Below are 10,000 nucleotides of genomic sequence, written 5' to 3' on the forward strand. Positions count from 1 at the left end.
GACGTGCTCTCCTTCCCGAGGAGGTAGACGTGCTCTCCTTCCCAGGAGGTAGACGTGCTCTCCTTCCCAGGTGGTAGACGTGCTCTCCCTCGGTGAGTAGACGTGCTCTCCCTGAGCTGGCAGGTAGACGTGCTCTCCATGGCGAGGGGGGACTTAGTGCACTGAGCCGTGCGGCAGGAGGTAGACGTGCTCCCCGCGGCCGGGCGGGCACTTAGCGCGCGGAGGCTGGAACCGCGGGGTAGACGTGGTCCCCGGGACGAGGGCCGCCTGGTATCGCCCGCCCGGCCCCCAACCCCCCCCCCCCCGCGGCGGCGTAAATGAAGAGAGGCAGTCGGCATGAAACCTTCTTTTATTAAGTGTTGTTTTCATCGAGCGTCTTTCATTAAAGGTTGTGTTCTGAAGCAGTCTTTTCTTCAACAGCGCTGTTCTCCGGGGAGAAGGTCTGCCGGCATCTCTAGAAATCTCCCCCCGCCCCTGACCGCCTCCCCCCCCGCCCCCGTTGCCGGTTTGCGCGGCGCCCCCCCCTCCCGACGTTGCCTCTTGCCGCTACCCCCGCCCCCCCCCCGCTGCCGGTTTGCGCGGAGCCCCCCCTCCCGACGTTGCCTCTTGCCGCTACCCCCCGCCCCCCCCCCGCTGCCGGTTTGCGCGGAGCTCCCCCTTCCCGCCGTTGCCTCTTGCCGCTACCCCCGCCCCCCCCCGCTGCCGGTTTGCGCGGAGCCCCCCCTTCCCGCCGTTGCCTCTTGCCGCTACCCCCCGCCCCCCCCCGCTGCCGGTTTGCGCGGAGCCCCCCCTTCCCGCCGTTGCCTCTTGCCGCTACCCCCCGCCCCCCCCCGCTGCCGGTTTGCGCGGAGCCCCCCCTTCCCGCCGTTGCCTCTTGCCGCTACCCCCCGCCCCCCCCCCCGCTGCCGGTTTGCGCGGAGGCCCCCCTTCCCGCCGTTGCCTCTTGCCGTTACCCCCCGCCCCCCCCCCCGCTGCCGGTTTGCGCGGAGCGCCCCCGCCTGCCGTTGCCTCTCGCCGCGGCCACCACCGCCCCCTCCACACCCCCGGGCCCCCGTTACCGGTTTGCGCGGAGCCCCCCCTCCCGACGTTGCCTCTTGCCGCTGCTGCCACCCCCAGCTCCCCACACCCCCCGGCTCCCGTTAGCGGTTTGCGCGGAGCCCCCCCTTCCCGCCGTTGCCTCTTGCCGCTACCCCCGCCCCCCCCCCCCGCTGCCGGTTTGCGCGGAGCCCCCCCGCCTGCCGTTGCCTCTTGCCGCGGCCGCCACCGCCCCCCCCCACACCCCCCGGCCCCCGTTACCGGTTTGCGCGGAGCCCCCCCTCCCGACGTTGCCTCTTGCCGCTGCTGCCACCCCCAGCTCCCCACACCCCCCGGCTCCCGTTAGCGGTTTGCGCGGAGCCCCCCCCTTCCCCCCTTCGCGGGCTGCCGCTTCCCTCCCGGGCTGCCCGGCTGCTCTCTAACCCCTGCGACCGAGGCGGCGCTGTTAGGGCGGCCGTGCCGGTGCCCCTTGCCGCAGCTAGCCTCTCGCCGCTGCCCCTCCCGTCCGTCGTCCCCCGTCCCCAAAAACTTGCTGCTCTCCACGCTGGAGCCTGCACGGGGGAGGTTGCGCTCCGCTCCTCCGGCCCTAAAGCCGCCCTCGCCCGCCCCCCGGCTTGCCGCTTGGCTCGGCTGCCCGCCCGCCCCGCTAATCCCCCCAACGCCCCCACCCCAAAAACACCCCAGCCCTACCGCATGCCGCTCCCCCTCTCCCCGCTCTCGCTGACCGCTGCCACCCCCCCCCACCCCTCCCCCCCGAAACAAACCCCCCAGCCCTACCGCATGCCGCTCCCCCTCTCTCCCTAGCCTGCCCCCCCCGCCGTCGCTTGCTGCCGCCGCCGCCGCCGCCGCCGCCGCCGGGACCCGCCTCGGTCTGGTGGCGCGCGCTCGGAGATCCCCGGCTACCCGTCCGTCCGTCCCTCCCTCCCTCCCGCCCCGCCCCGGGGGAGGGCCCGGGGCAGCGCGGGCAGGCGGGGAGCAAAAAAAGGCGCGGGCGCCAAAAAACGTCGGGGTCCCGGGGTGGCGGAGGGGGGCGGCGGCGGGGGCGGCGGCGGGTACACGGCGCCGGGTCCAGGGCGCCGGGTCCAGCCCGTCCCGGGGCGGGGACAGGTGGTGTCGTCCGTCCCCGCCCCCGTAACCTGCTCTGAAGCATCCGCTTCCCGCCGCGGTTCGCCCTCCACCCCCCCGCCGCACACGCAGCTGCCGCTTCCCGCCGCCTCTGCCCCCCGCCCCGGGATCAACCACCCGCCGGGTCCAGCCGGTCCCGGTCCCGGGAACCTGCTCCCGGGGCCAGCCGGAGCCACGCCCCCTCCTCTGACGCTTCCAGCTGCCGCCTCCCCTCCCACCCCCCAAACTCACACTGGCCCTCGCCGGCCCGCCCACCCGCCTACCTGCTTGCCCGCCGCCGCTGGGTGGCGTGCCGGACACTCTCGCACACAGGTACACAGACAGGGACACAGGGACACAGGCACACAGGGACACAGGGACACAGGGACACAAGGACACAGGGACACAGGCACTCAGGCACTCAGGCACTCAGGGACACAGGGACACAGGGACACAGGCACTCAGGCACTCAGGGACACAGGGACACAGGGACACAGGGACACAGGCACTCAGGCACACAGGGACACAGGTGGCGGGCCGGAGGCCTCTCTCCACTGTGTGGCAGGGGTCCAAGAGCCACCCCAGCCCAACCCAGAGGGTCTTTTGCACCTCTCTAGAGGCCACCCAGAGACCCCAGGCCGCAGCAGAAGCCTCCCCCGCATGCTCTGCAGGCTTCCGACCCACCCCAGGCCGCACCAGAAGCCTCCCCCGCAAGCTCTGCAGGCTTCCGACCCACCCCAGGCCGCAGCAGAAGCCTCTCCCGCACGCTCTGCAGGCTTCTCAGCCACCCCAGGCCGCAGCAGAAGCCTCTCCCGCACGCTCTGCAGGCTTCTCAGCCACCCCAGGCCGCACCAGAAGCCTCTCCCGCACGCTCTGCAGGCTTCTCAGCCACCCCAGGCCGCACCAGAAGCCTCCCCCGCACGCTCTGCAGGCTTCTCAGCCACCCCAGGCCGCACCAGAAGCCTCCCCCGCACGCTCTGCAGGCTTCCCACCCACCCCAGGCCGCAGCAGAAGCCTCTCCCGCACGCCCTGCAGGCTTCTCAGCCACCCCAGGCCGCAGCAGAAGCCTCTCCCGCACGCTCTGCAGGCTTCTCAGCCACCCCAGGCCGCAGCAGAAGCCTCTCCCGCACGCTCTGCAGGCTTCTCAGCCACCCCAGGCCGCAGCAGAAGCCTCTCCCGCACGCTCTGCAGGCTTCTCAGCCACCCCAGGCCGCAGCAGAAGCCTCTCCCGCACGCTCTGCAGGCTTCTCAGCCACCCCAGGCCGCAGCAGAAGCCTCTCCCGCACGCTCTGCAGGCTTCTCAGCCACCCCAGGCCGCAGCAGAAGCCTCTCCCGCACGCTCTGCAGGCTTCTCAGCCACCCCAGGCCGCAGCAGAAGCCTCTCCCGCACGCTCTGCAGGCTTCTCAGCCACCCCAGGCCCCAACAGAAGCCTCTCCCGCACGCTCTGCAGGCTTCCGACCCACCCCAGGCCGCAGCAGAAGCCTCTCCCGCACGCTCTGCAGGCTTCCGTCCCACCCCAGGCCGCACCAGAAGCCTCCCCCGCACGCTCTGCAGGCTTCTCAGCCACCCCAGGCCGCACCAGAAGCCTCCCCCGCACGCTCTGCAGGCTTCTCAGCCACCCCAGGCCGCAGCAGAAGCCTCTCCCGCACGCTCTGCAGGCTTCTCAGCCACCCCAGGCCGCACCAGAAGCCTCTCCCGCACGCTCTGCAGGCTTCCGACCCACCCCAGGCCGCACCAGAAGCCTCCCCCGCACGCTCTGCAGGCTTCTCCGCCACCACAGGCCGCACCAGAGGATCTTTTGCACCTCTCTGGACGCCACCCAGAGACTCCAGGCCGCACCAGAGGCCCCCCCCCAACCATTTACAGGCTGCAGTGCCAGCCTAGGCCCCGCTGGCAGCCTCCCTTGTCTGCTTTGGAAGGCCTCCCATCCACTCCAGACCTGCCTGGAGGCCTCCCTCGACTGCTCCCGGGGCCCTCGAAGCCACCCTAGGCCTTTCTGGAGGACCTGCTCGACCGCTCGGGCGGCTTCTGACGCACCCTCGGCCATCCGGCGCCCAGCAGCTCCCAGGGCCAGGCACCGGCCTCCCCCTCCGGCCGCCCCTGGGGCCGGGGGTGGCTCGGACTCGGCGCCCCCAACGTGTCGTCCCGTCCCCCCCCCGCCCCGCACCGCCGAACATTCGCTGCAGCCGAGGGCTTGCCGCTCGACGCCTACCCCACCCGCCCAGCCCCCCGCTGCGGCCCGGCGCTGCCCCGGCCGCTGCGCCCCGCCTCTCATCGCTCCCCCCACCCGGCAACCGGCCGCCGGGCACGGCAAGTCCCAGGGCAGGGAACAGGTGCTGCCGGGACCCCGTGCTGGCTGCCGGCTTCCCGGGGCTGCCCCGGGCACGGACAGGTCGCCCCCCCCGCCCCGGCGAATGTTCACCGAACCGGCTGCCGGCTGCCTTCGAGCACCCCCCGCCCCCCGCCACTATCGTCCCCCCCGCCCCCCCTCCGCCTCCGCTGCCGCTTCTCCCCGCACCGCCTCCACTGCCTCCCCCCGCCGCCGGCGAACGAGTCGGCGGATCCGTAGGGTGCCGGGAGCCCGAACGGCGAGCGGCTCCGGCTGCTGCCGGGACCGCGGGGATTCGAGCCGGTCCGGCCGCGGCCGGGACCCCGTGCCGGAAGCCGGCATCCCGGGACGGCCCCGGGACGGCCCCGGTCGCCGGCCGGGTGACGTTCAGCGAAGCGGCTGCCGCCAGTCTTTGGGCCTCCCCCGTGCCGGGGCCGCGGGGCTTCGAGCCGGTCCGGCCGCGGCCGGGATCCGGGGCCGGACGATGGCTTCCCGGGCCGGTCCCGGTCGCCTCCCGGGTGACGTTCACCGAAGCGGCTGACGGCTGTCTTCGAGCCCCCCCCCCCCCTCCGCCTCCGCGGCCGCTTCTGCCCGCACCCCCTCCACTGCCTCCCCCCGCCGCCCGCGAACGAGTCGCCGGATCTGTAGGGTGCCGGGAGCCCGAACGGCGAGCGGCTCCGGCTGCTGCCGGGACCGCGGGGATTCGAGCCGGTCCGGCCGCGGCCGGGACCCCGTGCCGGAAGCCGGCATCCCGGGACGGCCCCGGGACGGCCCCGGTCGCCGGCCGGGTGACGTTCAGCGAAGCGGCTGCCGCCAGTCTTTGGGCCTCCCCCGTGCCGGGGCCGCGGGGCTTCGAGCCGGTCCGGCCGCGGCCGGGATCCGGGGCCGGACGATGGCTTCCCGGGCCGGTCCCGGTCGCCTCCCGGGTGACGTTCACCGAAGCGGCTGACGGCTGTCTTCGAGCCCCCCCCCCCCCCTCCGCCTCCGCGGCCGCTTCTGCCCGCACCCCCTCCACTGCCTCCCCCCGCCGCCCGCGAACGAGTCGCCGGATCTGTAGGGTGCCGGGAGCCCGAACGGCGAGCGGCTCCGGCTGCTGCCGGGACCGCGGGGATTCGAGCCGGTCCGGCCGCGGCCGGGACCCCGTGCCGGAAGCCGGCATCCCGGGACGGCCCCGGGACGGCCCCGGTCGCCGGCCGGGTGACGTTCAGCGAAGCGGCTGCCGCCAGTCTTTGGGCCTCCCCCGTGCCGGGGCCGCGGGGCTTCGAGCCGGTCCGGCCGCGGCCGGGATCCCGGGCCGGACGATGGCTTCCCGGGCCGGTCCCGGTCGCCTCCCGGGTGACGTTCACCGAAGCGGCTGCCGGCTGTCTTCGAGCCCCCCCCCCCCCCTCCGCCTCCGCTGCCGCTTCTCCCCGCACCCCCTCCACTGCCTCCCCCCGCCGCCGGCGAACGAGTCGCCGGATCTGTAGGGTGCCGGGAGCCCGAACGGCGAGCGGCTCCGGCTGCTGCCGGGACCGCGGGGATTCGAGCCGCTCCGGCCGCGGCCGGGACCCCGTGCCGGAAGCCGGCATCCCCGGACAGCCCCGGGACGGCCCCGGTCGCCGGCCGGGTGACGTTCACCGAAGCGGCTGCCGGCTGTCTTCGAGCCCCCCCCCCCTCCGCCTCCGCTGCCGCTTCTGCCCGCACCCCCTCCACTGCCTCCCCCCGCCGCCGGCGAACGAGTCGGCGGATCCGTAGGGTGCCGGGAGCCCGAACGGCGAGCGGCTCCGGCTGCTGCCGGGACCGCGGGGCTTCGAGCCGCTCCGGCCGCGGCCGGGACCCCGTGCCGGAAGCCGGCATCCCGGGACGGCCCCGGGACGGCCCCGGTCGCCGGCCGGGTGACGTTCAGCGAAGCGGCTGCCGCCAGTCTTTGGGCCTCCCCCGTGCCGGGGCCGCGGGGCTTCGAGCCGGTCCGGCCGCGGCCGGGATCCCGGGCCGGACGATGGCTTCCCGGGCCGGTCGCCGGTCGCCTCCCGGGTGACGTTCACCGAAGCGGTTGACGGCTGTCTCCGAGCCCCCCCCCCCCCCTCCGCCTCCGCTGCCGCTTCTGCCCGCACCTCCTTCACTGCCTCCCCCCGCCTCCCGCGAACGAGTCGCCGGATCCGTAGGGTGCCGGGAGCCCGAACGGCGAGCGGCTCCGGCTGCTGCCGGGACCGCGGGGATTCGAGCCGGTCCGGCCGCGGCCGGGACCCCGTGCCGGAAGCCGGCATCCCGGGACGGCCCCGGGACGGCCCCGGTCGCCGGCCGGGTGACGTTCAGCGAAGCGGCTGCCGCCAGTCTTTGGGCCTCCCCCGTGCCGGGGCCGCGGGGCTTCGAGCCGGTCCGGCCGCGGCCGGGATCCGGGGCCGGACGATGGCTTCCCGGGCCGGTCCCGGTCGCCTCCCGGGTGACGTTCACCGAAGCGGCTGACGGCTGTCTTCGAGCCCCCCCCCCCCCTCCGCCTCCGCGGCCGCTTCTGCCCGCACCCCCTCCACTGCCTCCCCCCGCCGCCGGCGAACGAGTCGGCGGATCCGTAGGGTGCCGGGAGCCCGAACGGCGAGCGGCTCCGGCTGCTGCCGGGACCGCGGGGATTCGAGCCGCTCCGGCCGCGGCCGGGACCCCGTGCCGGAAGCCGGCATCCCGGGACGGCCCCGGGACGGCCCCGGTCGCCGGCCGGGTGACGTTCAGCGAAGCGGCTGCCGCCAGTCTTTGGGCCTCCCCCGTGCCGGGGCCGCGGGGCTTCGAGCCGGTCCGGCCGCGGCCGGGATCCCGGGCCGGACGATGGCTTCCCGGGCCGGTCGCCGGTCGCCTCCCGGGTGACGTTCACCGAAGCGGTTGACGGCTGTCTCCGAGCCCCCCCCCCCCCCCCCTCCGCCTCCGCTGCCGCTTCTGCCCGCACCTCCTTCACTGCCTCCCCCCGCCTCCCGCGAACGAGTCGCCGGATCCGTAGGGTGCCGGGAGCCCGAACGGCGAGCGGCTCCGGCTGCTGCCGGGACCGCGGGGATTCGAGCCGCTCCGGCCGCGGCCGGGACCCCGTGGCGGAAGCCGGCATCCCGGGACGGCCCCGGGACGGCCCCGATCGCCTCCTGGGTGACGTTCACCGAAGCGGCTGCCGGCTGTCTTCGAGCCCCCCCCCCCCTCCGCCTCCGCTGCCGCTTCTGCCCGCACCCCCTCCACTGCCTCCCCCCGCCGCCCGCGAACGAGTCGGCGGATCCATACCGTCCCGAGAGCCCGAGGCGGCCGCACCCAGTGCGGGTCCGGCCGAGGCCGGGACCCCGTGCCTGTCGCAGGCTTCCCGGGACGGCCCCGGAACGGCCGCGGTCGCCGGCCGGGTGACGTTCTCCGAAGCGGCTGCCGGCTGTCTTCGAGCCCCCCCCCCCCCTCCGCCTCCGCTGCCGCTTCTCCCCGCACCTCCTTCACTGCCTCCCCCCGCCGCCGGCGAACGAGTCGCCGGATCCGTAGGGTGCCGGGAGCCCGAACGGCGAGCGGCTCCGGCTGCTGCCGGGACCGCGGGGATTCGAGCCGGTCCGGCCGCGGCCGGGACCCCGTGCCGGATGCCGGCATCCCGGGACGGCCCCGGGACGGCCCCGGTCGCCGGCCGGGTGACGTTCAGCGAAGCGGCTGCCGCCAGTCTTTGGGCCTCCCCCGTGCCGGGGCCGCGGGGCTTCGAGTCGGTCCGGCCGCGGCTGGGACCCCGTGCCTGTCGCAGGCTTCCCGGGACGGCCCCGGAACGGCCGCGGTCGCCGGCCGGGTGACGTTCACCGAGGCGACTGCCGGCTGTCTTCGAGCCCCCCCCCCCCTGCCGGAGCCGCGGGGATACGAGCCGGTCCGGCCGCGGCCGGGACCCCGTGCCGGAAGCCGGCATCCCGGGACGGCCCCGGGACGGCCCCGATCGCCTCCTGGGTGACGTTCACCGAAGCGGCTGCCGGCTGTCTTCGAGCCCCCCCCCCTCCGCCTCCGCTGCCGCTTCTCCCCGCACCCCCTCCACTGCCTCCCCCCGCCGCCCGCGAACGAGTCGCCGGATCTGTAGGGGGCCGGGAGCCCGAGGCGGCGAGCGGCTCCGGCTGCTGCCGGGACCGCGAGGCTTCGAGCCGGTCCGGCCGCGGCCGGGATCTCGTGCCGAACGTCGTCTTCCCGGGACGGTCCCGGGAGGGCCCCAGTCTCCTCCCGGGTGACGTTCACCGAAGCGGCTGCCGGCTGTCTTCGAGCCCCCACCCCTGCCGTGGCCGCGGGGATTCGCCCCGGTCCGGCAGCTGACGGTTCCCTGTGTCGGACGCCGGCTTCCCGGGACTGCCCCGGGACAGCCCCGGTCGCCTCCCGGGTGACGTTCACCGAAGCTGCTGCCGCCTGTCTTTGTCCCCCCCCCCCGTGCTCTCCCTCAGGCGGGAGGTAGACGTGCTCTCCCTCGGCGAGTAGACGTGCTCTCCCTCGGCGAGTAGACGTGCTCTCCCTCGGCGAGTAGACGTGCTCTCCCTCGGCGAGTAGACGTGCTCTCCCTCGGCGAGTAGACGTGCTCTCCCTGGGCGAGTAGACGTGCTCTCCCTGGGCGAGTAGACGTGCTCTCCCTCGGCGAGTAGACGTGCTCTCCCTCGGCGAGTAGACGTGCTCTCCCTGGGCGAGTAGACGTGCTCTCCCTGGGCGAGTAGACGTGCTCTCCCTGGGCGAGTAGACGTGCTCTCCCTGGGCGAGTAGACGTGCTCTCCCTGGGCGAGTAGACGTGCTCTCCCTGGGCGAGTAGACGTGCTCTCCCTGGGCGAGTAGACGTGCTCTCCCTGGGCGAGTAGACGTGCTCTCCCTCGGCGAGTAGACGTGCTCTCCCTGGGCGAGTAGACGTGCTCTCCCTGGGCGAGTAGACGTGCTCTCCCTCGGCGAGTAGACGTGCTCTCCGCGGAGATCGCGCTTGTCGCCAAGGGGTCGCTGTTGCGCTCTGCCTCCGCCTACGTCATCGTACAAGCCGGCGTGATTTCTGCGACCTGCCGCTGGGCGGAGGTCGGCTGGTTGTGCGCTCGCGGAGCTGACGGCCCTCCAGTTCCGTATATGAGGGAACAAGCGACGCCGAGCACTCCCAGGGCAGCGCTGCCGAGCGGCTGCTCCAAGCCACCCGCCAGGCGGCTGGGCAGGGGTCCGTCTGGCTTCTCGGTGGCTTTCGCCCGGGTCAGAGAGGGGACCCGCGGGGCCGAACAAAGGCGCGGCGGTTTGGAGCGGCCGCTGGCGCACCCTCAGCGGTGTTGGATGGGTTTCGCTCGTCCGTGAGCCGGAGCCCAGCCCGGGCTCGGCAACGAAAGCGGGGAAAAGAAAAAAAGTTGACGAGTGGCTGGCGCCGGCCACTGCCGAAGTGTGGAACCCCCGAAGCGAAGTTTGCCCGGTGGGGCACGAGGGCAGAGAAAGCCGGGGAGACGTGGTGCCGGCGTCGGTCCCACCAAGAATGGAAAGCAAGCCCGTCCAGGCACGGCGAGAGAGAGCCCGGTAAGGGGCAGAGAGAGTTCCCAGCACTGGACCCTCTTCACGGGGGTTCC

This window comes from Melanerpes formicivorus, unplaced genomic scaffold (genome assembly GCF_026170545.1).
Source record: "Melanerpes formicivorus ecotype bairdi unplaced genomic scaffold, bMelFor1.0.p_v2 SCAF_338, whole genome shotgun sequence".
NCBI classification, from domain to species: Eukaryota; Metazoa; Chordata; class Aves; order Piciformes; family Picidae; genus Melanerpes; species Melanerpes formicivorus.